The sequence below is a fragment of the Chiroxiphia lanceolata genome, chromosome 1, assembly GCF_009829145.1.
Source record: "Chiroxiphia lanceolata isolate bChiLan1 chromosome 1, bChiLan1.pri, whole genome shotgun sequence".
NCBI lineage: Eukaryota > Metazoa > Chordata > Aves > Passeriformes > Pipridae > Chiroxiphia > Chiroxiphia lanceolata.
The window spans coordinates 41,738,773-41,765,593 of record NC_045637.1 but is presented as its reverse complement, the minus strand read 5'-3'; the positions used below and the strand labels follow the sequence as shown (position 1 = coordinate 41,765,593).

Genomic DNA, 26,821 nt, shown 5'->3' with positions numbered 1-26,821 from the left:
GAGAGCGAGCTGCGCCGCTCCGTCCCGGGCCCTGATTGGCCGGTTCGCGCCACGGCCACAGCCAATGGGAGGCCAGGGCTCGCGGAGCTCGTCACCGGCCGCCCCGAGGGCGCTGGGGAGCCTCGTGCGCGCGCGGCGGGGCCTGGCACGGCCGCTGCCTCCCGACACCCCCCGCCGGGCTGGGCAGCCCTGGAAGTCCCTGGAAATCCCTGCCGAATCCCGGGTCGCCGCCGCCCACTTGTCTCCCGTGGGCGGCTCAGGATGGAAAACACCGTGCTGTGGCGCGGGAGGGCCGAGCCGCGGGGGGCGGAGCGGCGGCAGGGGACGCGCGGCTGCGCCGGAGGCCCGGATTGAACAACATGCGCAAGGTGCCCCCAGTGCCCGCCCGAAACAGCTCCGCTCTCGCCTTTCTCGGATGACCCGATGCGGTGTCTCTGCAGGGTCCAGTTTGTAGGGCCGCTCGCAAGGGGTGGCGGAAAGTTCCCTCCCCCATACCGAGAGGGAGGGCCTTGGGCTTTGTTGTTACCGATGCTCTGAAAGATAGTTTGAAAAACTACATGAAGGCAGAAGAGATCACAGGAAAAGCTCAGAGGAATTGCTAGAAATGTTAGAAAATGTCCAAAGGAGGGTTACAAAGGTGGTGAAGGGTCTAGACGGGAAGCCACATGACTAGCTGAGGTCACTTGGTTTGTTCAGCCGTGAGAAGTGGAGACCGAGGGGACACCTCACAGCAGTCTGCAACTTCCCATGGGAAGTGGAGGGGCAGGCACTGATCTCTCTGTTGGAAATGATAAAAGTTTTCTAATATTTTGTAATGCTTTCAATTAAACATTTTAATCAGTTGTTTTAATTAATCATAGGTTGTGTGTTAGGTCTTAAATTACTTTTAGCCAGCCTATAGCAAAAGACTGTCATAAGCAACTTTTGTGAGACGTAGCTTGGGAAAACTACTAAAATTGTACATTTTCTTAATGTCAACCTTGATATGCTTCAATGGACAAAGCCCATGAGAGAAAGATGTATTGTTGAAGATGGACATCTGGAAACAAGGACTATTCGCAGAAAGCAGTAGATAACAAGACTAACAAAGGCTCAGTGTTTGTGGCAGAAAATTCCTACCGGAGGAAAAAGATACTAAAAAGACGAAAAGTATTAACTAAATAGCATAAGCAACGGGAGATCGATAACCAGTAGTGGATAGAATACTAATTAATGTAATTTGGAAACAATAAACAGTAACTTCTTTCTTTGTTAAGAATGTATAAATAGGTGAAAGAGTAATGTGTTGGTATCTGTATGGACACAGGATTTGTCTTGGCCACATGCACACCCAGTGGTGCAAATAAAGTAACGCCTTGTTTGCTAACACTGAAAAGATGGTGTTAGAGGGTTCTGTTATTCCCGACGATTTTGGAGGTATTTGACAATGAGTGAAGGACCCAAGGGAATGTCATGAAGCTGTGTCACCGGAAGGCTTAAGTTGGATATTTGGGAAGGGTTCTTCACTTAGAGGTTTCTTGGGAATAGGAACAGGCTCCGCAGGGGAGCGATTACGGCCCCAAGCCTGACAGAGTTCAAGAAGTGTTTGGATAACGCTCTCAAGCCCAAAGTGTGATTCTTGAGGTGGTCCTGTGAAGGCCGAGGAGGTGGGACTTTGATGATCCTTGTGGGTCCCTTCCGACTTGGGATATTCTATGAATTTGGGAAAGGAAGAAATACTGTGGAATGGAATAGATGGGGAGTAAGTGGAAGTCGAGGCAGTGTGGGGCCCTAGTACAGGCTAGAGAAGCCCAAGGTGATGAAGAGTGTTGGGTCATTCTGAGCCCTGGTCTCACCTGAGGTTTCTCAGGCATCATCTCATGATTTTGGCCTGGAGGAATGATGAGAGATTTGGGGAGTCAGTGTGGAAAGTGGGCTCTTCTGATGTTTGGAAGAATTAGAAATTGCGCAGGTGTCAGGATTTGTAGCAGCTTGGCTAATCTGTTTTCATGGGGGAAAGGAATGAGAAACGCCTGCAGTCAGCATCAAAAAAGGGATGATATTCACACTTGTGGAGCAGTAAGTTTGTATTCACTGAATGATCAGGCAAAAGGTGTAGTGTTTAAGGATTTCGGACTACTGGATGTGAAAATTTGAAGATCTAGAGTGGATGTTAAACTAATACAGTAATTTAGATAACTTGGTGACATAATAATAATTTACTCTGGAATGGTGTAAGCATTGAGTGTCTTGAGAAATACAGTTGAGAGGCATAAAGTTTTGAGCTTTAGCCAAAGTTTAAGTACTGTTGGAACAGGATTTCTAAATAAAAGTCCTGAGAATGAAGGACACTAAAGCACAGCTGGTAAGAGACCAGGGGTGAGTATTACTGTCTTTGGGGAGGGAATTAGTTAATACCTGCAGCACACAATGGCTGTAGATGGCAACAACTGAGGTGGAGATAATTGGCAACATAAGGGGGAGTTTCTGTTAGGATATGACTGAGAAAGCATTGTCTTTTGTTAGTTGGACTAAGGAAATCAAATAGTTCTTCAAATTGCCACTCTTACTGATGGCCCCTTGAATGAGAGGAGTAGGGAAAGAATAAACAAATTCCATTTTTACACTGAAATATGCCTTCCCCTCAGATAGTAAACTTGAATAACTTTTGCTGGCTTGAGTATTGAATTTTTTCTATTAAGAATTCTTAATTAGATATAATAAGTGTGTATAATTCCCTGTGTATTGTATGTATGAGGGTTTCCTGTTTTTCATTCCTTCTCTTTCCATCACATCCTAAATATTCTTGTGCCTGACCAACACATACTCATTACCTGTCAGACAAGATTTGTGCTTAATCAGTATTTACTCAGGACAGACTTTATGGCCATATTTTCCTCATTCAATTTTAAGAGAATTTTTCAGATAGCTTTTTTTCTCTCTGTAAATTACCATGTTATGCTTGAACTGATACCTTTTTTTTTTTTCTATTTACAGTAGACATGGATATCCAGTTAGGAAGGTCATTCTGCCATCTGCCTTCAGAGCTGAGAAGAAGCTTCATCATCCAGGTCTAGCAGAAAACTCTATTCAAGCACGTACAGTTTTCCAAATCTGCTCTAACTCCCGTCATCCATTGTCAAAACAAAAGTAAGGTATGTATTTTCTTATGCAGTATGTAACTTCTGCATCTTGATGTGAAAAATATTTATTGTCACGTTATTTTAAATTCGAGATGTGCATCATTTGGGAAACCTTTGTTTTCATTTAAATGTAAGTTAATATTCTCAAAAAAAGTTTAAGTATTATGTGACAGGCCCATCTAAGCTCTGTATAAACTGACTAAGTTCAAAACCCATGTTTCCCATTTCTTAACTGAATAAAATGAAATAATGGAACCTGTCTCTTAACTGAAGCACAGGGAACATTCCTTCATCCTCATAAAACAATGGGCTGTGTAGGCCCCCAAATCTTACTCACTCTCTGCAAGTTTGGGTTGTTTTATTGTCTCTGCAAATTTAAGCATAATTTACTTTTTCAGTATTTTGTCCTGATACTTTATTATTTTTTCATCATAATTCAGATAAGGAAAGTCTGAACTGACTCCAGTGTGTCTTCACTCTCTGCTCCTAGGGAAGGTTGTAACATTCAGATGTCTAGTAAGAAAAGCACTCAAGACTGCCATTTTTAGATAAATTTGAAATTTGCTATTGAGGTCATTAAGGTTAAGTATTTGGACTTACCTGTTACCCTAATGAGCAGAAAATTAGATATGCATAACAATTTATAATGAAAACTATTTCAAATAAAGATCATGTCATATATATTGAGTAGTTATGTATAATTAATTTCTTATTTATGTACAAAAAATTTTTCTTTAGACTAAACCAGCATATTGGCCTTCCTAATAATGGCAGTAGCTTAAGAGCAGAGTGGCACAAGTTACATTCCTTGAATGCAATCCTGTTAGCATAAAGCTAACAACTAATGTGTCATTTGCACTGCTTATATTTTTTGCACATCTCCTTAGTTAATGAAAACCATTTACATATTATTTCATTTAGGGTGCTTTGATTTGAGTCAGTTTCAACTTCAGTTTCTGTAGTATTGAGTAACCGTTTTCAAATATTTTCAAATGCTACAGAAAATGTACGAAACAAGTATTTTTCTTTAACATTTATTTTTAGAGATATATGTCATTTTCTTAATTTAATAAAGCTTAAATCTCATAACTCACTGTCATTTTGAAGCAGTGACCATTTTCTGATTCTGCTTTTCTTCTGTAGTAAATGAAACCAGATTTTTCTGGCAGTTCTTCATTCTGTCTTTCCCTTTTTGCTTTGACTTTTATTTTTTAGGTGAATGAAAAGACGCTGTGTGCAAAGGCACAGAAACAAATTCTAATGTAGCTGTTTTAATTATGGATATTTACTGTTCTGTGGGTTACCTGCCATTCATTTTCCCTGCTGACAAACATCTGAAGACGTGTTTTGAATGTCCCTTGACTTCTTCAACCACATTTGTCATACTAGTATCTATTTATATAGAGATTCAGTCAGCTTGAGAAAAAATAAGAAGATGGTGGCCCTGAGATCTAAAGAATCAGAATCTTCTTTCCTGGAAGTTACTTCTGCCTGAGGTTTTAAACTGATGCTTTCTGAAGGCCAGGAAATCAAATAAAAAAAAAAAAAAGCAGGATGTAATGTTGTGTCTGCATGTAGTCCAGAAAGCCCATGTAAAAAAAAAAATCCTCCAATACAGCAGTGAAAGAGAGATGAACAAATGTGGAATATGTTATAATCAAAAAGCCATGGAAATATAAATAGATAACCAGATCCATAAAGCTAAGGTAAAATTTCTGTTTTGTCCTTAATGTTTGGCACATCTGTCATTTTTGAAATGTTTTATTTTTACATTCTTTACTCCCAGATATTTTGAGTGTACCTTCTGTGGCTCTCATCTGTATCCAGCAGTCATCATGCCATTTCCAAAGCTTTATGTTAAGAAGGGAACTGGATTATGCCTCACAGAGTTCCAAACCCAAGCTGAGTCCTTTCAGTGGCAGATACAGAATGAATCCACTTGTAGTTAAGCCGTAAAGGACTAGTCTGACTGCACAGTCACATGTTGGATTGTAACCTCCAGTCCCAGTGGGTAGTGAAACATCAGCCTGGCTCTGTAGGCTGTTGATGTGGACCTCTGAAACTGGCTACGCAGCTCTGCAGCTGCACTTCTTTCTCTTGTGGCCTGGCTGTAGAAGTAGTTTAGCCACATTTGCATGGTGCAAAATTGGCTTTGACAGGTGAGACTTGAAAGATTTCACCTGTGAGACTGGTAAGATCTACATATGCAAGCTATAGTGTTTCTGCATCTTCAACCTTGTTAATCTGCGATGTGGATAAACAAACCCAGCATAGATGTCTTAGATAAAAGTGGTAGTACATTAATCAAGCTTTGAATCCGAATAATGTTTCCAAAAGCTCCAGAGCTAGTTGATTGAAAAAAGCATCTTTAAAAGGAGTAAATCATCATTTACTACGGGCTTTGTCTATATGCCAGATTACTTCATAGAGTATTCTTGCTGGTCTTTAAGACTTACTTGCCACTTTTTCTTTTAGATCAGCCCACTGTAGTCCCCTTCAGAGGCAGTTAGTTACTGTAACCTCACTAAGGCATTTGGAGTTTTTAGGACTAGAGATTTTCATTGCTGTAGATTTTGAAATACAGTCTTAGCAAACATGAATTTCATTAAGTAATTGAACAGTGTTACACAAGGTGTGCATCACAATCACAGTGTGCTCCTCTGAAGCACATCAAATCAGCTCCAAATAAAATTTGTTGGGGTTTGAATTACATACATTTATTTGGGATTCCTGTAATCTATCTGTGCATCCAACCTCTCATGCCCCATTTAACCAGTCATGACTTTTATCAATTTTATTAAAAGAAATGTGATACAGTAGTAGCAAAAACATCTTTTGATGCCCCGAGTAAGCAGGAATAGAATCACCAAAGCTGATATGCCTGCATACATCTGGTTAGGAGAGTGCATGAGGCTTTTTCCTCTTGCCATAAAATCCTCTGCTAGGGTGGTGTTAGAACTCTCAGCACCCCTGGATCAGTTGTTGGGAGTGCTCCTGTGGACAAAGCGTGGCACAAAGCTAGTATTTTAGTTGTCAGAACATAAGCTGTCCTCAGTTCAGTTTTTAAAACACTGAAAGCACATACTAGGAAAAAAACAAAACCAAAGAAACCCAGATTTTAACTTAAAGATGCAAATAAGTGAATGAAATGAACAATGAAATTAAGTGGCATCTGTGGCCATAGACATTGATCCTAAGGATGTGCCTCTCATGATCAGCTGTTTGGCCTTCTGATTACTTTTCCAATTTCCTGCATGCGCTTTCATGGTTTTTTTTCTTCTGTTAGGGACAAGCCTGAGGTTGTAGCAACAGAAAGATTCTAGTGGCCTGTAGTCACTGCTAAGTTTATAACCAAATGTTGTTTGTAAATATAACAAACTGAGCACATCTATATAATGTTTGCATACTATAAAATCTAGTCACACAATCAAATATTAAATTGTTTAGAATTTGGTACTAAGACAAGTGTCTGACATTTAGGTTTCATGTATATTACTTCTTTTTTTTCTCCATGGCCTGTGATGGGAAAAGAAATGTCTTCCCTCAGTATTTTTGCTTTTGACCATTTGTAAATTCTCTCAGATGTATATTAGGGTACAAAATTAATATGTAAGTAGAAAGTGTCATATATTATCACTTCTGTCCTCCTCATCGATTGTAAACTGCAAGCACGAGACATTCTCCATGGAAATATGTTGATTTGTCTTTAGATGTAGCTGACAGTGAGTCAACAACAGACTCTTTATGTCAACCTTTTCTTAAATCAGTAGGGTGTTTTTCTAAATTTATAATGTTCTTTTTTTATAAGGAACATAGTCCTTCGAACCAAGAAAAATTATATGCAGCCATGATTACTAGTTTGAAGACAAACAGTCTATGAGCTTCCCTTGAATGAGTCATGTTGAAAGGAAGTTGCTCTATTTTGTATTATAATAGTAGCAAAAAAATTATTCTGAAAATAATAAATGTTTTTAGTTCAATTTTGCCTGATTATGTTAGTGAAACATGAAAGAACATGTAATTTAATTTATAATGTATTAAAATTTAACTTGTAGAGCTTCTGTTCTCTATTTGGGCTTATAATACACTATTACTAGTCCTGCTACTGATATAGTCAGCTGGCCTACATGCCATAATTTCAGAGGCTTTTAAGATCAACTGATTACTTAGATACCTAATAGTTTCTAAATGCTCTTTCTTACATGTGGCTTTTATCTTTAAGTAGGAAAGATGAGGCAAGCTATCTGCATGCTGTAAATGAGTCAAAAAATGCTTGTAGTTTCGTTTCTAAGAAATTTAATATTGTGGCAAATTGAGAAGGTTAACTATATTTTTTTTCCTAAGAGAATTTAAATCTCTTAATAGAACTGAGTTGTTGGAGACGTTAACTTAGTCTTCTTTTGGACTGTAAAAAACCATCCTTTATCAACAGACTATCAGAAAGACAAGGAAACAATTTCTTTTTACAGAGATGATTGAAATTGATCTATTTTTTTAAGTTCATATAATATAATATTCTACATTTTAAGCAATTTTTATGAGAAATGGACAAATAATACATTATATCCAAAGGCTTACTAGGATTTGTCCTTAAGATGCAGCATGCAGATTGCTCTTTAAAGGTCTTCTAACAGAACGTAATCTTTTCTCTTAGCCTCCTCCAAACTCCTGATGCTTTCCAAAAAAAACAATTGATATTTTTCTCCAAATTTGGCAGAGGTTTAGCAGCTTTTTTTTACTTGTTTTTGCTTTTTGGATGATGTAATTGACTATTATTAAGTCTTTGATATATGTGCAGATGGCTGGGGCAGTAAAAGTAAAACTACATAACTGTGTCTGAGGTGCTCATTATTTAGTAAGTTATATGAAAATAGATCGTTAGGAGAGATGTAAAGCATCTCTGGAACAGATCTGTTCTCAACCAGTTAATTAGAGTGCTTTCCTAGAGTCCCTCATCTGTGGTTGCACACCACGGGTTTAAGTGTATAGTAGAAAAAATTAAATGGCTTGAATATTCACCCCTGTTCTATTCCTCTGGCTCTTGGAGCAGTGGTGAGAAAGATAAACATTTTGAGATGTTTCCTAGGTAAGATACTCATGTCATGGAAATCAATTAATTGACTATGGCTATGGGGAGCAATGTGCATTTTTCTTTTTCACTGCACACTTTCTCTCTTTGGCCATTTCTCCAGCTGTTTCTACTACCACTAATGGCAAGATGTTTTCTGCCGTCTGCTATTCTCATACAAATCACAGCTAGACCCTTTGTAGTGGGCAGAGTGGGAGCTTCAGACAAAGTTTATTAAAGAAGCCCTCCTGCTGCTCAGTCACAGGGTGAAGAAAGGACTCCCTTGCTTTCTAAACTGCTTCTCAGAGGAGCCTGGGTGCATCTGGATCCCATCTTAGCCCCAGATTTTGTCAACAGTTTATGTCTAAAGGATTACATAGGTGTAATTGAACCTTTATACAACTTTATCCTGCAGGATTAAGGATGGCAAACCATATATATATATATTTATAAAAACATATATATTCTTTATTATGGTAATGATTAGACAAAAAGATCTTAATCAGAATTATGTACTACACAATATAGGAGCTATAACAACTATTATAATATAGCACACTATGAAACAATGTTGAAGCAATTAAGTTAAAACTATCATATTAAAGCTAGAAAAACAACTAATAAGTAGAGATTGATGTTACTCACCCATGCTAATGACCATGGGGAAATCTCTTCTGCTCAGCCTCAGGGAGTAACCTTGAGGGCATCCCCACTCAAGGGAGGAATCTCTGTACAATACACTCCAAGAAGACACTACTGTTAAAATCTGGGACTGGGCTTTTGTAGTAGTGTACTGTTAGTCATATATCTCCAGGCCAGCTGTGTCAGCTTAGCAGCTTTAGATAAGTTTTTAGTAGTATTGCTTGTTTATTCCTTTATCTGTATACTTCACCAGGTCTACCACATCTTCATGTCACTATCAGGATGACTAACTTTGGGATTGATGAGCCAGATTGGTTTCAGCAGTATTCAACACCAAAAGCAGCATGACAACTCCTTCTTCATTTACTACTGGTAGCTTTGCAAATAGGGCATTGTTTGAGTTGGTTTACCCCATTCTAGGCAGAGCACCCTTGTGTGTGCATCTTGGAAGATTACTAGCACATTTTGAAAAGTTCTGAAAAGCAGAGCAGCTGAAGTGGGAAAAAAAGAGCAAGATATTGAAGGCAAGTCTTGTAACTGAGTATGGTAATAGTGAGTGGTATACTTGAGCTGCTCCATGCACAGCATAATATGCTGAATGCTTTCAGGTGCCTCACTTTTACGTAAGAGATTCACTTTTGACAGGAATGATGGGTACTGAGTGCCAGGGAGCAGCAAGAGCAGGACTGCAAGGTTAAAGGTGAGCCAGGAGCTGAGAGCAGCCACAGCACAGGATTAACAGTGCCCTCATTGCCAGGGCACAGTCCAATTGCACCTGAGCTGAATAACCAGAGCAGGGTGGTAATAGCAATGGATTTTATGAAGAGACCATATGGCAGAAGCAAGGCAACAAGCCAGAGCAGCGATGTGGGGATGAGGATTGTAGGTAACACCTATAGGATAGAGCAGCCTGAGGCTAAATGAGTCTGGGCTCATGGGCTGATGAGTGGAGTCTTACCAGGACTACTACAGCCTCTTGGTGCATTCAGCCATGATACTGAGCTTTTCAAATGATCAAGCCCAAATGGAGCTCTTAAATGACATAACTTGGCAGACCAAACTTTGCAGTGAATACATGAGTACAGAGTGTAATAATCAGATTAAGATTGTACTGATTAGTCATGTTTAAGGTATGCCAAGTTAAAAAACATCTAATAGTTTCAGAAGACCTTAGGTAGGCATTTGGTCTCTAATAAAAATTCTTTGTCTAACTGTTGTGATAAGAAGTAGGTTTGTGATCTCTCTCATTCATTTGGCCTAATGCATATATCTTAATGTGCAAGACAAGGACAAGTAAGCAGACTGGTGCTTGTGTTAAGCTTTGAGTAAATGCCAAAAACCAGTGTTTTCTCCTTATTGCATATTGGTAATTGTGGAAGATCTTGTTAAAGCCAGCTTGTTCTTGCATGCAGCTACAGGATTGCGCATTTTGCACTCCAAAATATCTGAGTAAGTGCCTAAATCTCCACCCTTTAAATCATGTGAAAGATTGTATTATGGTGAGATACTGGAAGAAGCTGCCCAGAGAAGCTGTGGATGTCCCATCCCTGGAAGTGTTCAAGGCCAGTTTGGATGGGGCTCTGGGCAACCAGGTCTAGTGGAAGGTGTCCCTGCCTATGGCAGGGAAGTTGGATTAGATGATCTGTAAGTTCCCTTCCAACCCAGACCATTACAAGTGTCATCTTGATTCCTGGCAGTTCTCAATTTTCTACTAACCTAAAGAAATAAAAAAGCTAATCAAATATTTGGCAACAAAAAACTGTAAAGTTTCATAGGGGTTATTGCCTTTAACTGTTTTACCCAATATCTAATTTTTTGTACAATTTCATGAAAAAAAAAAGTACATTGAAAAAACGTGGTATGAGAGTGTGAAAATTACTCTGCTAAGTCTACAACTTCTCAAGTAAGATAATAGCCTGAAATCAATGGGTTGACAAATAAGTCATACATAGCATTTCTTCTTGTGTGCATTTTGACCCTTCAGTGGCAAGAAAGTGTTCAGTGGACTCTGAGTTAGAAAAGTGTAAATGTTTTCTGCTAACAGTATGCTATACATTATAACAGTGGCAGAATCTGATTCTGGAACAATTAAATTCTCATTATTATTATCTCATTATATTAAAGAAAGAGAACACAATTCTTTTTATGCTAAATTTGTCTCTGTATGACTTAATAGCCTGCTACTGAAGCAGGCAAAAATGCAATGATAATATAAACCTTGTTTTCTTCCCCCAAGGTATGAACTGTGTTTAACTGAATTGATATGCTTTTTTGCATATTCTGGGATATAATAAATTGGAATCTGCACTCATAAAAATGTTATACAGTGTATAGGAAATGACATGTTAATATTAGATAATGCCCTCTATTTATTTCTATTTGCCTTCTTTTTTTTTTAAAGCCTCTAGGTAATTTTTAGGTGTTTCAGAGCTTCACATAACCATTTCCTGTTTAAAAAATAGAACTCAAAGCTTATTCTAGATCACAGTTAAATCTAGCTGTGTCAGGTAAATGTGCATATTTAGATTGTGCCAGTATCAACTTAGATCAGTGAACAAAGTTTACACTTAAATCTCACTTTGGCTTCCATGTAGCTGGTAATTGCAGAGCTCTGCTGATTGAACACTGCTGTTCTCTAGAAAGAATGCTGCAGAATAGAAAATGAAGCTCAAGGACTTTCCTGTTTGTGAGAAAGGAACAGGTTGCCCAGAGAGGCCGTGGAGTATCCTCCTCTGGAGATGTTCAAAAGCTGTCTGCACACAATTCTGTGTAACGTGCTAGAGAGAACCCTATTTGAGCAGAGAGGCTCGACTAGATGACCTCCAGTGGTCCCTCCCAAACCGACCCATTCTGTGAAAGTAACTGATACTTTTTCTTGATGTATTTTTTTTCACCTGAATAAACTTGAATTTTTGGCATATAATAGCAAACTGAACCCATAATGAACACAAAGTTAGTGATTAAGACCTATAAATAGAATAGCATCTAAATAGTTTCAAATCTCTGGAGACACAGAAGTCACTAGGCACTACCTAGCATGTAAATAAGCACCTAAATAAGCATGTAGCTAAAACTTGTATGACAAATTAAATTATTTGGTATACAACTGAGTTCATGGTGTTTCTTTAAATACATCTGTATTAAGGGTAAAATTCCATAGATATATATGTAAAAAATAGGTATACAGTACATGCACTGGCAAAACAAAAACACCCTACACAACTCAAACTATTTTATCTCACTCCAATTTGTTCATACACATCTTTTAACATTACAAAAATTAGATAAAGGCTACTGCATTGCTCTTTGTATATTTTATGATAGTATTCTGCCTTCCAAAAGTTGCCAGAATCTTTAGATAAATTTTTAGGTATATAAAAGGAAAAGAAGTAACAGTAGTTTCCTGAACCTCGGCTGTGAAGAGGAGAGAGTAGAAGCATCTTATTTTCTGGAATAATTCACAAGGAACAGATTTTAGAAAGCCACAATGGAAGATGCATCATAGATACCTAAGAGTTGTTCTGAATAATTTTACAAATGTCATACTTTCTTGGATTCTAGTTTAGGATTTTTTCTTCTCTGTTATGACACAGAAGAAGCTTTAGACATTGCTTAATCCAACTTTATCTCAGATCCTTAAAAACTTCTGTGAAACTTTTTGCTTGCAACTTTTGGGCCCTTTAGACCTTGACTGTCAGAGTAGCTTCAATTCCTTGTGTAATGTGGGTATGCTGCTGTTGCAAGTTCATCTAGTCAGGTGACCCTGAGGCTTTTTTCATGGTCTTTCATTTGGTGCTATCTTTACTATCGTTGACATTAATAAAGTCAGTGTACTACCTTTCTTTATTCTGACTTTATACCCTGCAGGGGTAGATACCGAGAGTCCAGACTGTAATAAGTACTTGATGTGTGACTCAGAGCTGCAGGGGACTGTAATGTCTGAAGACTTAGAGTTAGAGGATGAAATACACTCTTTACTCTTCATTTCACAGAAAAAAAGAAAAGACGTGGAAACATAAAGGTAAGGACCCAGCATTCGAATAATGTTGCCATCTTAGTGAGTCGTGATGTAAACTTTTGAGCATGCTAGGGTGTAAATCTATCTGCTATAAGCAGTTTCCAAAATTTCAAACCAACTTAATACATACATTTTATCTGAAGCCATCACAACTTTAAATATATGTACATAGAGAGAGAGAAAAAAATTAACTCTGATAAATTTATTTCTTGAGGGCTATTATTTAAACACACTCTAAATATTCTTAGGGTTATTCTAGAACACTTTTTTTTTCCGATAGTCACACCAATCATTAACACCCAGAGATGGTGTTCATGCGAAGTACAATAACATCCAAAATATCTTCACTTTTTCATCTGCCTAGTCACAGAATGTAAATTCTTTGGGGAAGGCTGATGTCATTACATGGGTTTATTACTGCATTCTATATAGCTTCTGACCTTAGTGATGTAGTCATCCTTCTGCTGACAGCTCTTCTGATTTTGCAAAAATTACTTTCAGAAACACAGTTCATTGGTTAGAGCAAAGGAAGGGGGGAGTTATGTTGCACTACTCATAATTGTTATTAATTTTCAGTGAGCTCTTAGATCTGTCAAAATATTTATATTTAATAATAAATTCTATGAAATACCTTATTTATGTCAGCAGAGTATTGAGGAAATTTTATTAAAATGCTGCAGAGAGATTTGTGTTTAGTCAGCATCCAACTGTTGTTCTCCCATCTGGGATGTTAAGACCAGAGAGCTTGATTTCTTTAGATTATTTTTAGATTATTTTTCTTTGAAGTGTAATACAGCAGCATTATAGTGCTCACAGAACCCAAAAGCTCCCAGGCCTGAAACGCTGCAAAAAGGCTGGGAAGAACCCACAAACTGGTGGCTTTGTGAGTTCTTCCTCCTTCAAAAGGACTTCCTTCAAAAGGAGTTCTTCTTCCTTCAAAAAGAAGATAGGATCTGTTTCTCTAAAAAGACTTTGCTCTACCAATCAATTCATGTAAGTAAACACCTTTACCCATAGAGAAAATAAGGTTCTATGGCCTTCATCATTTTGGCTCACTTTTGTTCTATTAAATACCGAAGACTTTAATGGAAGCTGAAGGATAATTTTTAATACAATTAAATAACAGTGAAGTAATGATACTTTTCATTCCCATAGCTTTGAAATGTAAAGATAATTATATTCACAGATCTCTGTAGAATAGGCATGTATCATTATCCTTAGAGTACAATGAAGTACAGCAAGGTTAAATAAATTTCTCAGAATTAGAAAAAAATACTCTATTATAGAATAGTACTCTAATTTCTTGTCATCTTGTTCTATTCTGTTTTCACAAGATCAGCCTTTATTAAGTTGTCGTCTGAATCACCTTTAGCAAGTTATACCCGTGAAGAATTTAAATGAAAGGCTTCTAAAGTTTATTTAGGAAATTAACTATCAAGACAGACGATAGAAAAAGCATTGCACTGAGGATGAGTTTTGTGAGATATACACAGTTTAAAGTCCTTGACATACTGCTTTGTTGGATGCAAATTGCTTGTGGACTTTCCTTTCATGACTGAAACGCTTGCAAAAACAAACCCCAAAATGCCATGATATAGGAGAAATAGCTGGGTTGTGGTACTGCTGGGTTCCTCTAAGGAGAACAAATATCCTGCTGCTGTAGGGAACCTGAAATACTGGTAGCGTCCTCTGGTAGCTTTTGTACTACAAGCCCTATATTTTTTACTAGGCGAAGAAGGGTGATCTGTAATTCATGACATGCAGGGACAGAGCTCTTGGCTTTTCTTTGGAACCTCTTTTACTTGCTTGTGTCTGACTATGGGGAGTTGGGCAAAACAGGGATACCCAGCATTTTTGGTTTTTAATTCTTGATGGATCTCACCAGATTTTGTAGATTTCAGGGTGAAATCGCTAGAAGCAAAACAGTCTCCTGGCAAAATTATATGATAGATATTCAGTTTAGGCAACTTTACAAGAAAAATAAGGCTTAAATTCAGTGGTTTTTTTTTCTTTGAGGAAAACAAAACAAAACAAAAAAACCCAACTTTAATATTAAGCTGTACAGACAATATACCAAATGGGGTTCCTCAAGTGAGTAAAAATTAACAATTTCTACTTAGATTTGTCTTTAGGGGCATGACATTTGGGTGAGTTCAAGAGCTGTTTTCATGAGTTTTTGCAAATATCTTCTACAGCAAAATTTAGCTGCTTTCACCAGCCATCACTGCAAGTTGCCAGGAAAGTGTCAGAATTCTTCTCAGTAAATCAGTTTCTACAAATTTGTCCCAGGTAGAAAAAACATTTTCAAAGAAAATGAGTCTTATGACTAAAGGAAAAAAGTAAAAAATCTAGTGATGTGGAAGGAAAAATAGTCTTCTTGCTGAAGGGTATTTAATTTTATCTTTGTAAATTTTTAAGATTATTATTTGTATCCTTGTAGTAAGTTCTACTGTTTACTGACCTTATAGTTGGTAAGAAAGCATGATTTATGACCTCCAGAATATTTCTGTGATAGATGAGGATGAAAAGATTGCTACACTCTCTTAAAGAGAATTTCTTCTGTTTCTCTTCAATATTTTCATTGCCTATTTTACATCTTATAGATTATCAAGCTCTGTAGTCCATGCTTAAGTAAGTCCATACAGTTGCACCTTGCACTCTGAAAACAATTGTACAAAATCAGTTATTCCTTCAAACACCAAATGCCACTAATGAGGCATACTGTTGACGAGTGGACCTCAGCCTCAATTGGTAGTTCAATTTTAGGACTGTAAAAAAAAGCAAGTAGTGCTTTTCTGCCAGTGGCTCCAGATATATTACAGTTCTGTTAGCAGACTGCATGCCTTGAGGTCTTAACACTCTGCTGTTGGAATGCCTGGTACTGTAAGGAGAGGAATGCCTGGTACTTTAGTAAACAGGTAGACCATGCTTGAAAAGTCTTGAAGATCTAGTCTGAAGTTCAAAGCAATGCTGCATTCTTAATACATAGAGGAATTGTGATGCTGCGTTTGCATCTCTGTGGAATAAAGCTCTCTTGCATGGATTCTTATTTTGGGAAAGAGTTTTTTTAGGAGATTTAAAACAAAGCTTGTTACAAAGAAGAAAAGCATTGCAAGCTTACACATTGCTTGGAAAGCACTTATTCTGTAAGAACACAATTTAATAAAAAAAAAAAAGGCTTTTTTGGGGGGGATTTGTCATATCAAACTCTAATGTAACAGACCTGACTCCAGAGTCTGTTGCAAAACCTCTATTGCTGGACTGGCTTCTGTCAGAATCTATGTGGGTTTTTCCTGCAAACTTAGGCAGTAATCTTTCCATTTTCAATTTGTGCACAAGCCCTAACTCAGAACTTGCAGTTCTAGGGCTAGTCAAGCTTCTAAGTCCACTGCTCCAGGGACTTAGTGAAGGTCATTCAGCATCTTTGTCTATAAGGCAAACTAGGATGTGTCACAGATGGGAAGGAGAAATATCTAGACATTTCTGTTCATTTAGAAAAGGATTGTGTCTGCAAGCATAATGCCATTAATTTTTCTTCTCAGAAGTTTTCTAAGTAAAGAAATGTCAAAAGGCAAAACACTGAGGGAACCATTCTGGTATGATTTCTTTTATATTTCAAGATAGTGTTCAAGAGAAGCAATACACTTGTTAAAAGGGTAGGTGTTTTATATGAAGTGAAAAATGGAAGACATTCTGTAAAAGACTTAAAAACAAATTCATCACTTCACACATAAGGCCATCTAGAGATGAGATTTTGGCACAGCGTTTGAGGATAAATGGCGTGTCTGTTTGATCAAAGAAGTGTTTTGAGATTAGCTGAATATTAAATATGTAAATATACTCGCCTCTAACAGGTGCGTAATTGGCAAGAATGATCAAAGTATCCTTTCAAATCTCTAGACAGATACTAAGTATGCATCTTCCCATGTTAAAAATTGTACTTTTTTTTGCTTTTTAAAGGAGCTTCATCATCTGCTCTTCCTGGGGAAAAAAAAAATCATGCTGACAAAGACTTCTTTTGAAAAGCTGGAAGAGCAACATTCACTGTGATATATTGATCCTTTGGAAGCAGCTGATATTGGCGAAGCCCACTCCATCACCTAGGAGTCTGACAGTCCTGGTAACAGGCTGGCCAAACGGCATGAACCTGATTTTTGCGTTGCTTACATCCCTGTGCTAGCAGCTGTTATCATAGTATTAGCCTTCTGTAGTCCTTATGTAACCTCTTGAAACTTATATGGGCTCTATGCTCTGAGACTACCTGCCAAATATTTAAAAAAAGAATCATCATCACCTCTCTCCTTCTATTCATTTTCCACCTGGGGAGAAAATAGCTTGATTAGTTTGGGTGATGATAGGAAGCTGGAGGAAATCCAATCATGATTTTTCAGTGTGAAGGGTTTATTTCCTTTCATTTCATTCATTTCCATTCAGCTGAAGGTAATGAGGTTATGCAGGTCTGATTTGAAGGGCACAATTTTGAAATGATGGGTTTTGCTTAGGTACATTATAGCTTTAAATTGGTGATTTTGATGAAGTTGCATAAACTGGAGTATAATGCGGTTTCTTTCCCCCAGAGATATGGTGGCTCAGCAGGGAAGATATGCAGTGATATTTTTTTCTTTTTTTTTTTTCTCTCTCCCCACTAAAGTGCACAAGAACAGATCTGCTGAGTAGGAAGTGCTATTTTTACATAATCACTTTTCAATCCAGATCCTCACTGTAGACATTTTGAAGAGACCAAACTAAGCATCCTAACAGTCACTTCTCCTCCAGCTGCAAAACTGCATACAAGAAGCTGTCGTGTAGGTCATTTAATAATTTAATAGTCTCCTCTTTATATAATTCTGCTGTCAACTAGCTGAAGTATTTCCCAATAAGTGTTCTTCACATTTCTGGGGTTAACCATCCAGAAATTCCTTGTTTACATACAAACAGCTTATGATTGCCAAAAGAGATTTTTGAAATGTAGGTATCTAAAAAAGAATGTAAATGTGGTTATTTTGTTTTGAAAATTTTTTAATTTACTGGGATGCATTACAATAACATCTGAGTATCTAATTTATTCTCATAATCAGCCCTTTGAGACGGGGAAATGTTATTATTGTTATCCTCATAATTCAGATGAGAAGTGTTTTGCTTAAAGCCATCCAGGACCTGCATAAAAGAGAAGGGAGATAAAACCATCTTTCATATTTCAATATGAATTGTTCAAATATAGTGAAGTAGCAAACACGATTAAAATGCTTGTTTACAAGTTGATGCAGAGGCATCTCTTCCTTGACTCCTATCCTCTCACCTCTTTCTTTTTAACTCCCTCCAGCTCCTGCCATTGACCAGTACTTCTTATTCTTTGCACCAATATCAGTGAGAGCATGTTTTACCCCATGTGACTTAGGCTAAATTTCTCTTGCTATAATCTGGGATGACTGTTATTCACTCCCTTCTATCTACTGTTTATCTAAAGAAAAAAACCCAATTGTGTCATAAGCAAAACAAACAAAAAATAACCACCCAAAACAGATTCATAAGTCAGAGATCTGATAAGCATGTAGTAACATTAACAATTCAAAACACTTGTTGAAAGCCATCCTTTTGGTTAGAGAGCATAACTTTTCAATAAGTTAATAAGTTAATTACTGATTTAGATATGAATGAAAATTTACCACACGCATACTTAATCTTTCTTCATAATTTCTGCAGAAGTTTTTACATAAGAAACTTTGGCTCACATGAAGCAAATTAACTTCTTTTTATGCCACCTGCGTTTGTGATATACAGTTGACATTAATAGAAAAAAGGGTCAAGTGTCAGCAAAAGCAGTAAGAAATAAAAGATATTTTGAAGGCTTCCTCCCATCTCTTCCTTCCAACATGAAAAAGAAGATATTTTTTCTTATTCCTGAGAGCAGTCTCCTTGACTTTGATAGCTCAAATTTCAGAGCACCTGCATAAGTTTTTTTAGCAGCATAGCACGGGACTGCAGTGCCCATATCCAGACGTGGGGTTTGAGCCAAGTTCTAGGTCAGTGACTTACAGGCTTTGTGGGTAGAAGTCACAGTCTGCTTAAACTCAAAGCAGTTTTTGTTTGCATTAGAGACTCACAACTCAAATACTGTCCTTATTAGCCTTAGAGTTTGAATTAATATTGCCCCATAGTTTCTTACTGAAATATCTTCTACCTATCAGGACAGCTGTTCTCAAGACCAATTAGCCTTTGCTTCCTAGCACAGTCAGTCCTGTTCATAGAGCAGCCTAGATGATGCTGAAAGTTGAGATCATTTTAGGATTAGCTGGACAAGGCTTTCTCTCATCTATGACCAACAAAGTGTTTTGCTGAGTTCTGAAACAAGCAGAAGGAAAATGTACACAAAGTGTCAGTGAGTCATTTGTGGACATGCCTCTGGGCATTTTTCCTTTTCTCAGAGAGGTATTTTTCCTCTAATCCACTGAAGCAGAAGGAAATAGTATTTTAATTTTAGGACTGGACTTAAATGCAAACATTGTACTTTTAAATCTTAGGTTTATGATATACATATTAATAAAATATGCCAGTATTCAAATAAGGAAGCAAACCCACAATGGATGAACAAGCAAGTGAGTACATCCTACCCGGTAATGATATGCTGAAAACAGCTTGAAAATGACCACATGGGCTTCTGCTCTCTAAGCAATAGATGTAAGTCACTGCACATCCCTGCCTTGTAAAGAAACAAATAACTATTATGCTATGTTTACCTTCTAAGTTAAGCAGTCATTACAAAGTTAAGCAGTCATCTACAAACTTGGAAAGCTGGATGCTTTGTACAATAAAAAGATTTAGCTGCTATATTCTTTCCATCCTTCTGTAAAAGTAAGTTCCACCGAAGAAATTACTTTCCATTCTTCCTATTTGATGACTTAACCATACTTTAGATTTTTTCTTTTCTTACATAACAAAGTTTAATCAACAACTTCAATTCAGTATTTTTGTAAAAAGAAATGTATTATTTTACATAGTTTATACAGTAATCTTTAGTTTTAATGCATTTTAGAAATATAGATGATTCGAAACCTTGTCTGCTAGGTTCAATTAAAAAAAATTGTTTACACACATTTGTTTATTTATTTTTTTATTTATTTAAGAACATTCTAGAAAATTGCTAGTATGGTACACTGAAGAAGTGTATATTAGATTATCTGGTAACATATAATTATGCATTGATGCATTAGGACGTGAACTCACCTTTTGTATTTCTTTGCCTGAAGACCCTATTTCTATCAGAAGAACAGAAATACAATAAAATACATTACTTGGTAAAAAAATATTGTTACATAACTTAGTTTTGAATATCGAGATGGGCAATAAGGTTTTTTTTATATGTGAAGCTAAGGGATCATTCCAAGGGCTGCTAAAACTCTCAGGCTTTGGGAAGAAAAACCCCAACATTAATTCAATGCAATGCAAAGCTGCACAGAAGTGCACAGAATTATGAGAAATGCTGTTTTCTTCATCTTTTCCCTGGTTATTTTCTTTCAGTTTAAGTGACACAGTTAATTTTTCTTGATTTATAGAAAATTCAGTTCATAGGTATAAATTTAGAGGCTGTCTATATGTTAAGCTCTTTGACATGAAGTGTTCAGAATCCTTAGACAAGATTGCAGACTTGCAAAAATGAAAGCATATTTTTCTAATATAATTTGTAAAGGACAAATGTACTCTCAGCTGTACCATATTTCTGTAAGTAATGATATGCAAAAGACTGGCCCCTCAGCTGATGGACTTCAGTATTACTTGATGCTAGGAAAGCAAAATCCCCATAAACACATGGCTCACTAAGTAGAAAAAGTCTGCAGTGTGTTAGCTAAGGAATAGGACAAATGAAACCTAAAACTATGCAGTTAATAGGTGAAAAATCAACACGCTCTTGGTTTTAACTCAGATTCAGCTGTCAAGAAGGGAAAATATGTCTTCATAATTTATTTTCACTCTTTGTTTACAAGTGAGAACTATTTTCCCAGTAAAGGAGCTACTGGAATGAAAGAGCAGTTGAGAAATACCCGATAGACACTGTACTTGGAATAGTTCTGTTTGTATTAAGCTTTTGATTAGTAATATGAAATATCCAGTATCCTAAGAAGGCTAGAAGAAGAATTTCCCCTTGCTTTCAAATTGTTTACCAATCTTTATTTTTTTTGAGGCATGTAATGCCCTCTGGTGGTTCACGAGCTTTATGGCAAGTTAAAGTACTGGAAAAATGGGAATTAACGGTTGGGTGTGCTTCCTTTCTTTCCCTCCGATAGCTCAGTCACAGAGCTTTTCTTGCGATCTACAGTTTTGATAATTCTTTTGGCAAGCCGTTGAGGCTTTACTCAGAGCTGCTTCAAAGAGGATAAAGCTCTTGCAGCCCTGTTGTGAGCGAGCTGTACTCCCTCGGAATAGGAAAAAATCCTGCCAGTGCTGAAGCAGGGCTTAAGTCAGATTGTACTCTGAATTGCTCTGTCATAGGACTAGAAATAAAATACATGTCTTTTTCATGATTTAGTCCTGTATATCATTGCACAAAGAGGACCAGATAGTGTTTTGTGAAGATTGTCATTTTTTTAGAACAGGGGATGAAAAGGTGATTGAAAAGATGATGAATAGAGAATTGACATAGGCAGTCTCTTCCCCTACCCTGCTCTCCCTCCCTCCCCCAGTCCTATCTGCCTGATACTGTCTTTCTTTGAAAAACTCTAAGTAGAATTATTAATTAAAAAAACTAAAGTAAAATATATATGAAGTGGTAACTGGAAATGGACTTCAAGCTGCAAGTAAAAGCACCATCTCTGGCCATTTTATTCATGTAATGTAACAATAGTTTCATGCTCTATCTATCAAAAGGACAGCAGATAGATGCTAGATAAATGGATATTTTTTCTTGACCTAAATTGTTAAATATAGAATTGTTAAATATGTCTTTCAAACAGAGAAGTCACTTTCCTATGTCAAAGACCATCAACCTTAAAAGTTTTTAACCTTTACACCCAAGGCAAGACACCAAATATTAGCAAGACATAAAAAGAAAAGGGAAAGAGCCCACATCATTTATAACTTACAGGATTCCAGCAGAGGAGAAAGAAGAGTGGATGCATGAGACTTTTTGAAAATTCAGACATTCTGTTTTGTTGCACTCCAGCTGTATTTAAATACTACTGCTGCTGAAAGGTGTTGAGATTATTCAACATAAACTGATCTAGACATTAAAGAAATTTTTGCCTTTGGTTAGATTGTTAGTGACAGTGTTGTGGGTTGCAAAGGGCTGATTGTGAAATCAGGCGAACAATAATTCAGAAAGTTCTTTTTAACATGACAGAGCTGACTGGAGGCTCATTATAAATACCAGCTCCATGTAAAGAAAGGCAGAAGGGAATTGACTTCAGTGTTTTTATTCCTGGAGGTGAGAGACACACACACGCATAGTGAAAATAAACAATGAATAAATAAAAATAACTCTTGCTTATAAAAGGTCAATCTACTTTCACCCACACAAATTTTTATTGAAAATTATTTTAAAAATGCACAGTATTCTGGTTACTTCAACTTTCCCATCCCTTTGACTGAGAACCATCCTATATATTCAGAGAACACTCTTATTTTGGATCGCAGCTGTTCTATTACTGTGAGTACCCCGCTCATGTCTTTAAGATTTCTCAAAGAAATTCCTGTGAAAGCCCTGTTTTGGCAGTTAACCTGTGATATTCCAACTGGCCAAGAAAGCTATGGTCCATTTTTAAGTGCCTGACTGTACTTCAATTTTTAAAAGTCTTAAGGTAGCTTTCTGCCACAACAGTTAGTGTAGATACCTTGCCTCACAGCACATCTTCAGGTATGACAACCAGTTTGGTTTTTTAGGAGGTGCATAAGTTCAGTCTGACTGCTCTGAACCGAGTAAAAACTGCATAGCCCTATAAGACAAAGACAAGACTGAAATAGTACACTGTTTTGAAGCCAATGCAAGTAAGTTCTCCCTGCTACATGTTCTCTGTGTGTGGCAGCTGAATAGTTATTTCACTTACTCAATGCTGGCACAGTAACACTGGGCGATGCTTTCTTCCTTCTGGAAGCATTTGGTGATTTTGTAAATGTATATATAAACATCAAGTAAAAATGTACTGAATGACCCATCTAACACGCTCTCAAGCCATTTACTGTGGCTATTTGTGGGGATGAAGACAGAAGGATCTAGAACTTCTTACCTGGAAAGAGCAGCAAAAGTTGTCAAGAGATGTATTTGAAGGCATTCAGTATTACCTATGGCAGGCATGAGGCCCCAGAAATGAAATGTCTTCCAGAACTATGTTGATACCATTTGGCATGGCAATTTGAACAGAATCTGAGAACTCAGGAGGCTACTAGGATAGCAGAATAGTGACAGATTGACACTATGGTAAATCCCTTAGTCAAAGCCAATCCTAATAAACCCTGAAGAGACTAACTCAGGAGAGGCTGGGGAAACGGAAGCTCATGGCACACATTAAAGTTCAAATGAGTAATTGCCATCTAAATTCTTTGTTGTGGCTTACCAGTTCTCAGGTTTGGAACAGGACATTTATTTTTTAAAAAAGCTGGTTGCATTTATAGGGCATTCTGTCCTTGGATAATTTTATTGACAATAGGTATGCAGTTAAACCTGCAGTTTCTCAGACAGTATTGTATTGATTACCTTTCCCACTTTATTGTATACTCCTTAAAGATCAAATCACCTAGAGTACATTAAGGAGTAATCTGACTTTCAGTTGAATGCCTTTTTATTATACTAGGTACTTTGGATTAGTGGCACATCAGTTTGTGGAGTGTGTTAACAGCTTCCTCTATTATTGTGCTCCCATAACAACTAAAAGAAGGGAAGCTGTGGTCTTACAAAAAAGAAAAAAAAGTTAATCAGTTTAGATAGCTATTCACTCTACAGAGAACTTCGTTGAATAAAATATGATTAAGTTAATGGAGTGAGGTCAGACACTAGTGAAACAATAGATACTTGTTTAAAACAAAACATTGTGCAAATCAAGTCTGAAACAAAGAGAATCAAGGTACAAATTTCACTGAATCAATCTTGAACAAGAACAAAGTACAAGGAGAAACAAATTAAGAGAATAACAGGTGAATGCAAAACAAATGGAAAAAAAAAAGATAGGAAAAATGCCCAAAAATAAAAGTTAGATTGTATCTTAAAACAAATTAAAGTCAACCAGACCAAAAGTGATATGAAAGGAAAAACAGAACTGTATATGGTGCTCTATATGGTGAGCTGTACTTTAGTCACAAAATCTGAAGTGTAGGAAGACAATATCAACAATTGAATTTTATTGCTACCCAAGTGATATCCCTTGCCCTAGTCTTGAGGGGTTTTTTCTCTTCATCTTTCATGACCTGTCTCATCTCATATTCTGTGAGAAGCAATGACCTTTGCTTACAGGGCTTTCAGTTCATCTCAAGGGGAGAAGAGGCACAAGAAGTGCCAATACCTTAATCAAGGATACAGCAGTCTGCAAGGGGATGTCTTTTTTGGGCAGGGTTAAGCTTTCAGTTTATGCAGCATCCTCAGACCAATGCTATACTCATGTGACACCTTACACTACCTAGGACCTCAATAAACATTGCAATAAAGGTTCTCAGTCTGTCTTCCAGGACTGATGTTTCTTTTTCACTAACTGCACTAGGTCCCAGCAGGTGACAGGATGGAGGAGGAAGATGAATCATTTGGATTCTGCTGCCATGGACTGAATTATCTCTGACTTATCTCTGAAACAACTGATGTGTCCTCCCAGAGATGTAGCCGGCAGCCCCCACTCCAGGACTGGTTCCTAACAGGAAGCCTCTACCACCTCCACCTCTGTGAGCATCAGCTTTGTCAACACACCATCCAGTGCACCCCAAGCTGATTAGTGGTAAAATGATAGAGGATGCATTAATCCCCAGAGACTTTGCTATTGCAGTTCATCATATGGAAAGTTATTTTTAGTCTCTTGTAGTAGCTTCTGGGCAGACCCACATGACTAATCACAAAAGCACAACTGCAAAACTTACTGTTCCACATGTGCTTCTTCATTGTTTCTCATTTGCTTGGCTCTGTGTACACAGCACATCCTGCTGAACATATGGCTCAGCCAGAGTGAGACTAGAAGGTGGGAGAATATCCCAGCAGAGCAAAGTGCTTCCTACACTGGAATCATCATAGAATCATAGAATGGCCTGGGTTGGAAGGGACTTAAGAACCAGCTCTCTGGTTGAGCCTCAGAAAGATAAAAATCCTAACTTTTTACTCATTTACCAACAAACAGAAAACTTTTTATTTCCTTTTACATAAAATTATTTACCTTCAGTTTGTGCGTTTGTTTTGGGTTTTTTTGTTAAAAAGGAAAGATTAAGAAGTAGTATAGGTCACAGACTAAGGCTTCTACTTGGCAGCATTTTTCACCCCATGCACAGGCTGGCTGACTGGCTCAGAAATTCTCTTTTAGTGTCTAAATCCTGCACAAGCTGCCCCTGGTACCCCAGCAGCCCCAATGGTCCTGTCTTTTATTGGCTCAGAAGTTGTGCCCTGCCACCCTTCCATTCCAACCATGCTATGTGCATGGCATCAGTAAACACCCTGACAAAAATACATAACTCACACTGATATTTTTTCTCCCAGATAAGCATGCTGGAGACATTAGCTTCATTACAACACCACTAGGTGGCAATTTAGCAGCCCTGTTTTAAATGTTTAATAGATTTGATTTCCCTATTGCATTAGACACAAACTTGAATGGCAAACTGAACAAAGTTCTGGAAAACATGTACTGGCTGTTCCTGCCAAATCTGTTGAGGTCTGTCTGTTTATCACACCCTTCCCAGAGGTGCATTAAATAGGACGCCTCAGCGAACGCCTCTGACCAGGTTGCAGGAAAGGTTGATTATCATGAGAAAGTAAGAGTCCTTCTAACTCTTTAATATATCCTTTGTGTTGCAGGCTGTATAGGAGTTGTAGCTGTATATGCTATGAGGAGATTGACCCTGTCCACAGCCACATGCGCATGACATAGCTGCATATACTGAAGGTGAATTTCTGTGGCAGCACCCAATGCAGCAGGGGAGCTATTGTGGCCTTTTTATCTGCCAAATATGTCAGCAGTGACCCCACATCCCCCTCTTCTTGCTAACTCAATATCACAAAGATGGTATGAACCATTTTCCTAGAAATTGAAAGTTGTTTTCTGCAGAATGCATTTCAGGTCTGGAAGATTTAAGACTGGCATCAAAACAGAGAGAGAAGATGAGCAATGCAAGTATATGTGTATGTGAGAGTGTACAGTTATTTTCATTACAAACGATAAAAAGATATTTAAGGTATATATCAAAACACATACAAAAGCTACATACAAGAGAAATATTTTGATTGCATACCCATTCACCTTTGTGATAATGTTTATTTTTAGTCACCCTGTTCAGTGCTGAGAGCTTTTATGGATTTTACCTAGCAGTGAAGTGATGCTCAAATGACTGATACCAGAACTTTTGTGAAAATTATTCATAGTAGCGCCCACGGTTAATGATTCAATAAGGAGATTTACGAAGTATTTTTTTCCCCAGTGATCTCAAGTGACACACAGTAAAAGCAGCGAGCTTTTGATGTGCTGACATTTGTTCCTGGGGAAAAAAAAAATAAAAGAGCAATAGCATATTGTAAAATTTCAGCCTTCAGATGCTAAAAATAGGAGGAAATGGAAGAAAAGAATTGCTTGAAGTCAGAAACCAACAAGACAATATGTGGTGCTTCTGTGCTTCAAAGCAGGCTGACTCAGAAGCTAATGTTTTGGTAGAAAAGGTCATGAAGAAAATGGTTTATGATTCTCAGTGATCTTTATATCAAGTGACTCTTAGGTCTCCAACTACAGAGCTGCTACCTGATGCAAAAAAATTCTGTTAATAGCAGAAAATATTGCAAGTGAGTGCAATTGCAGGATGTGG

General features: G+C 37.5%; 1 long non-coding RNA gene across 4 annotated transcripts; it reads left to right on the top strand.

Annotated features, from left to right (window-relative positions):
* The first annotated feature begins 89 nt into the window (after positions 1–89).
* LOC116793944 lies at positions 90–25,929 on the top strand. Of its 4 annotated transcripts, none has more exons than XR_004359646.1 (8): positions 90–368; positions 2,977–3,134; positions 4,338–4,828; positions 9,086–9,204; positions 12,700–12,853; positions 16,811–16,970; positions 24,532–24,706; positions 25,824–25,929. It is a non-coding gene; the product is annotated as an uncharacterized LOC116793944 (long non-coding RNA). The 4 variants fall into 4 exon arrangements; XR_004359652.1 differs by having other exon boundaries at positions 24,532–24,759; positions 25,824–25,892; XR_004359645.1 differs by lacking the exons at positions 24,532–24,706; positions 25,824–25,929 and having other exon boundaries at positions 2,980–3,134; positions 16,811–17,596.
* The last annotated feature ends 892 nt before the right edge of the window (positions 25,930–26,821 follow it).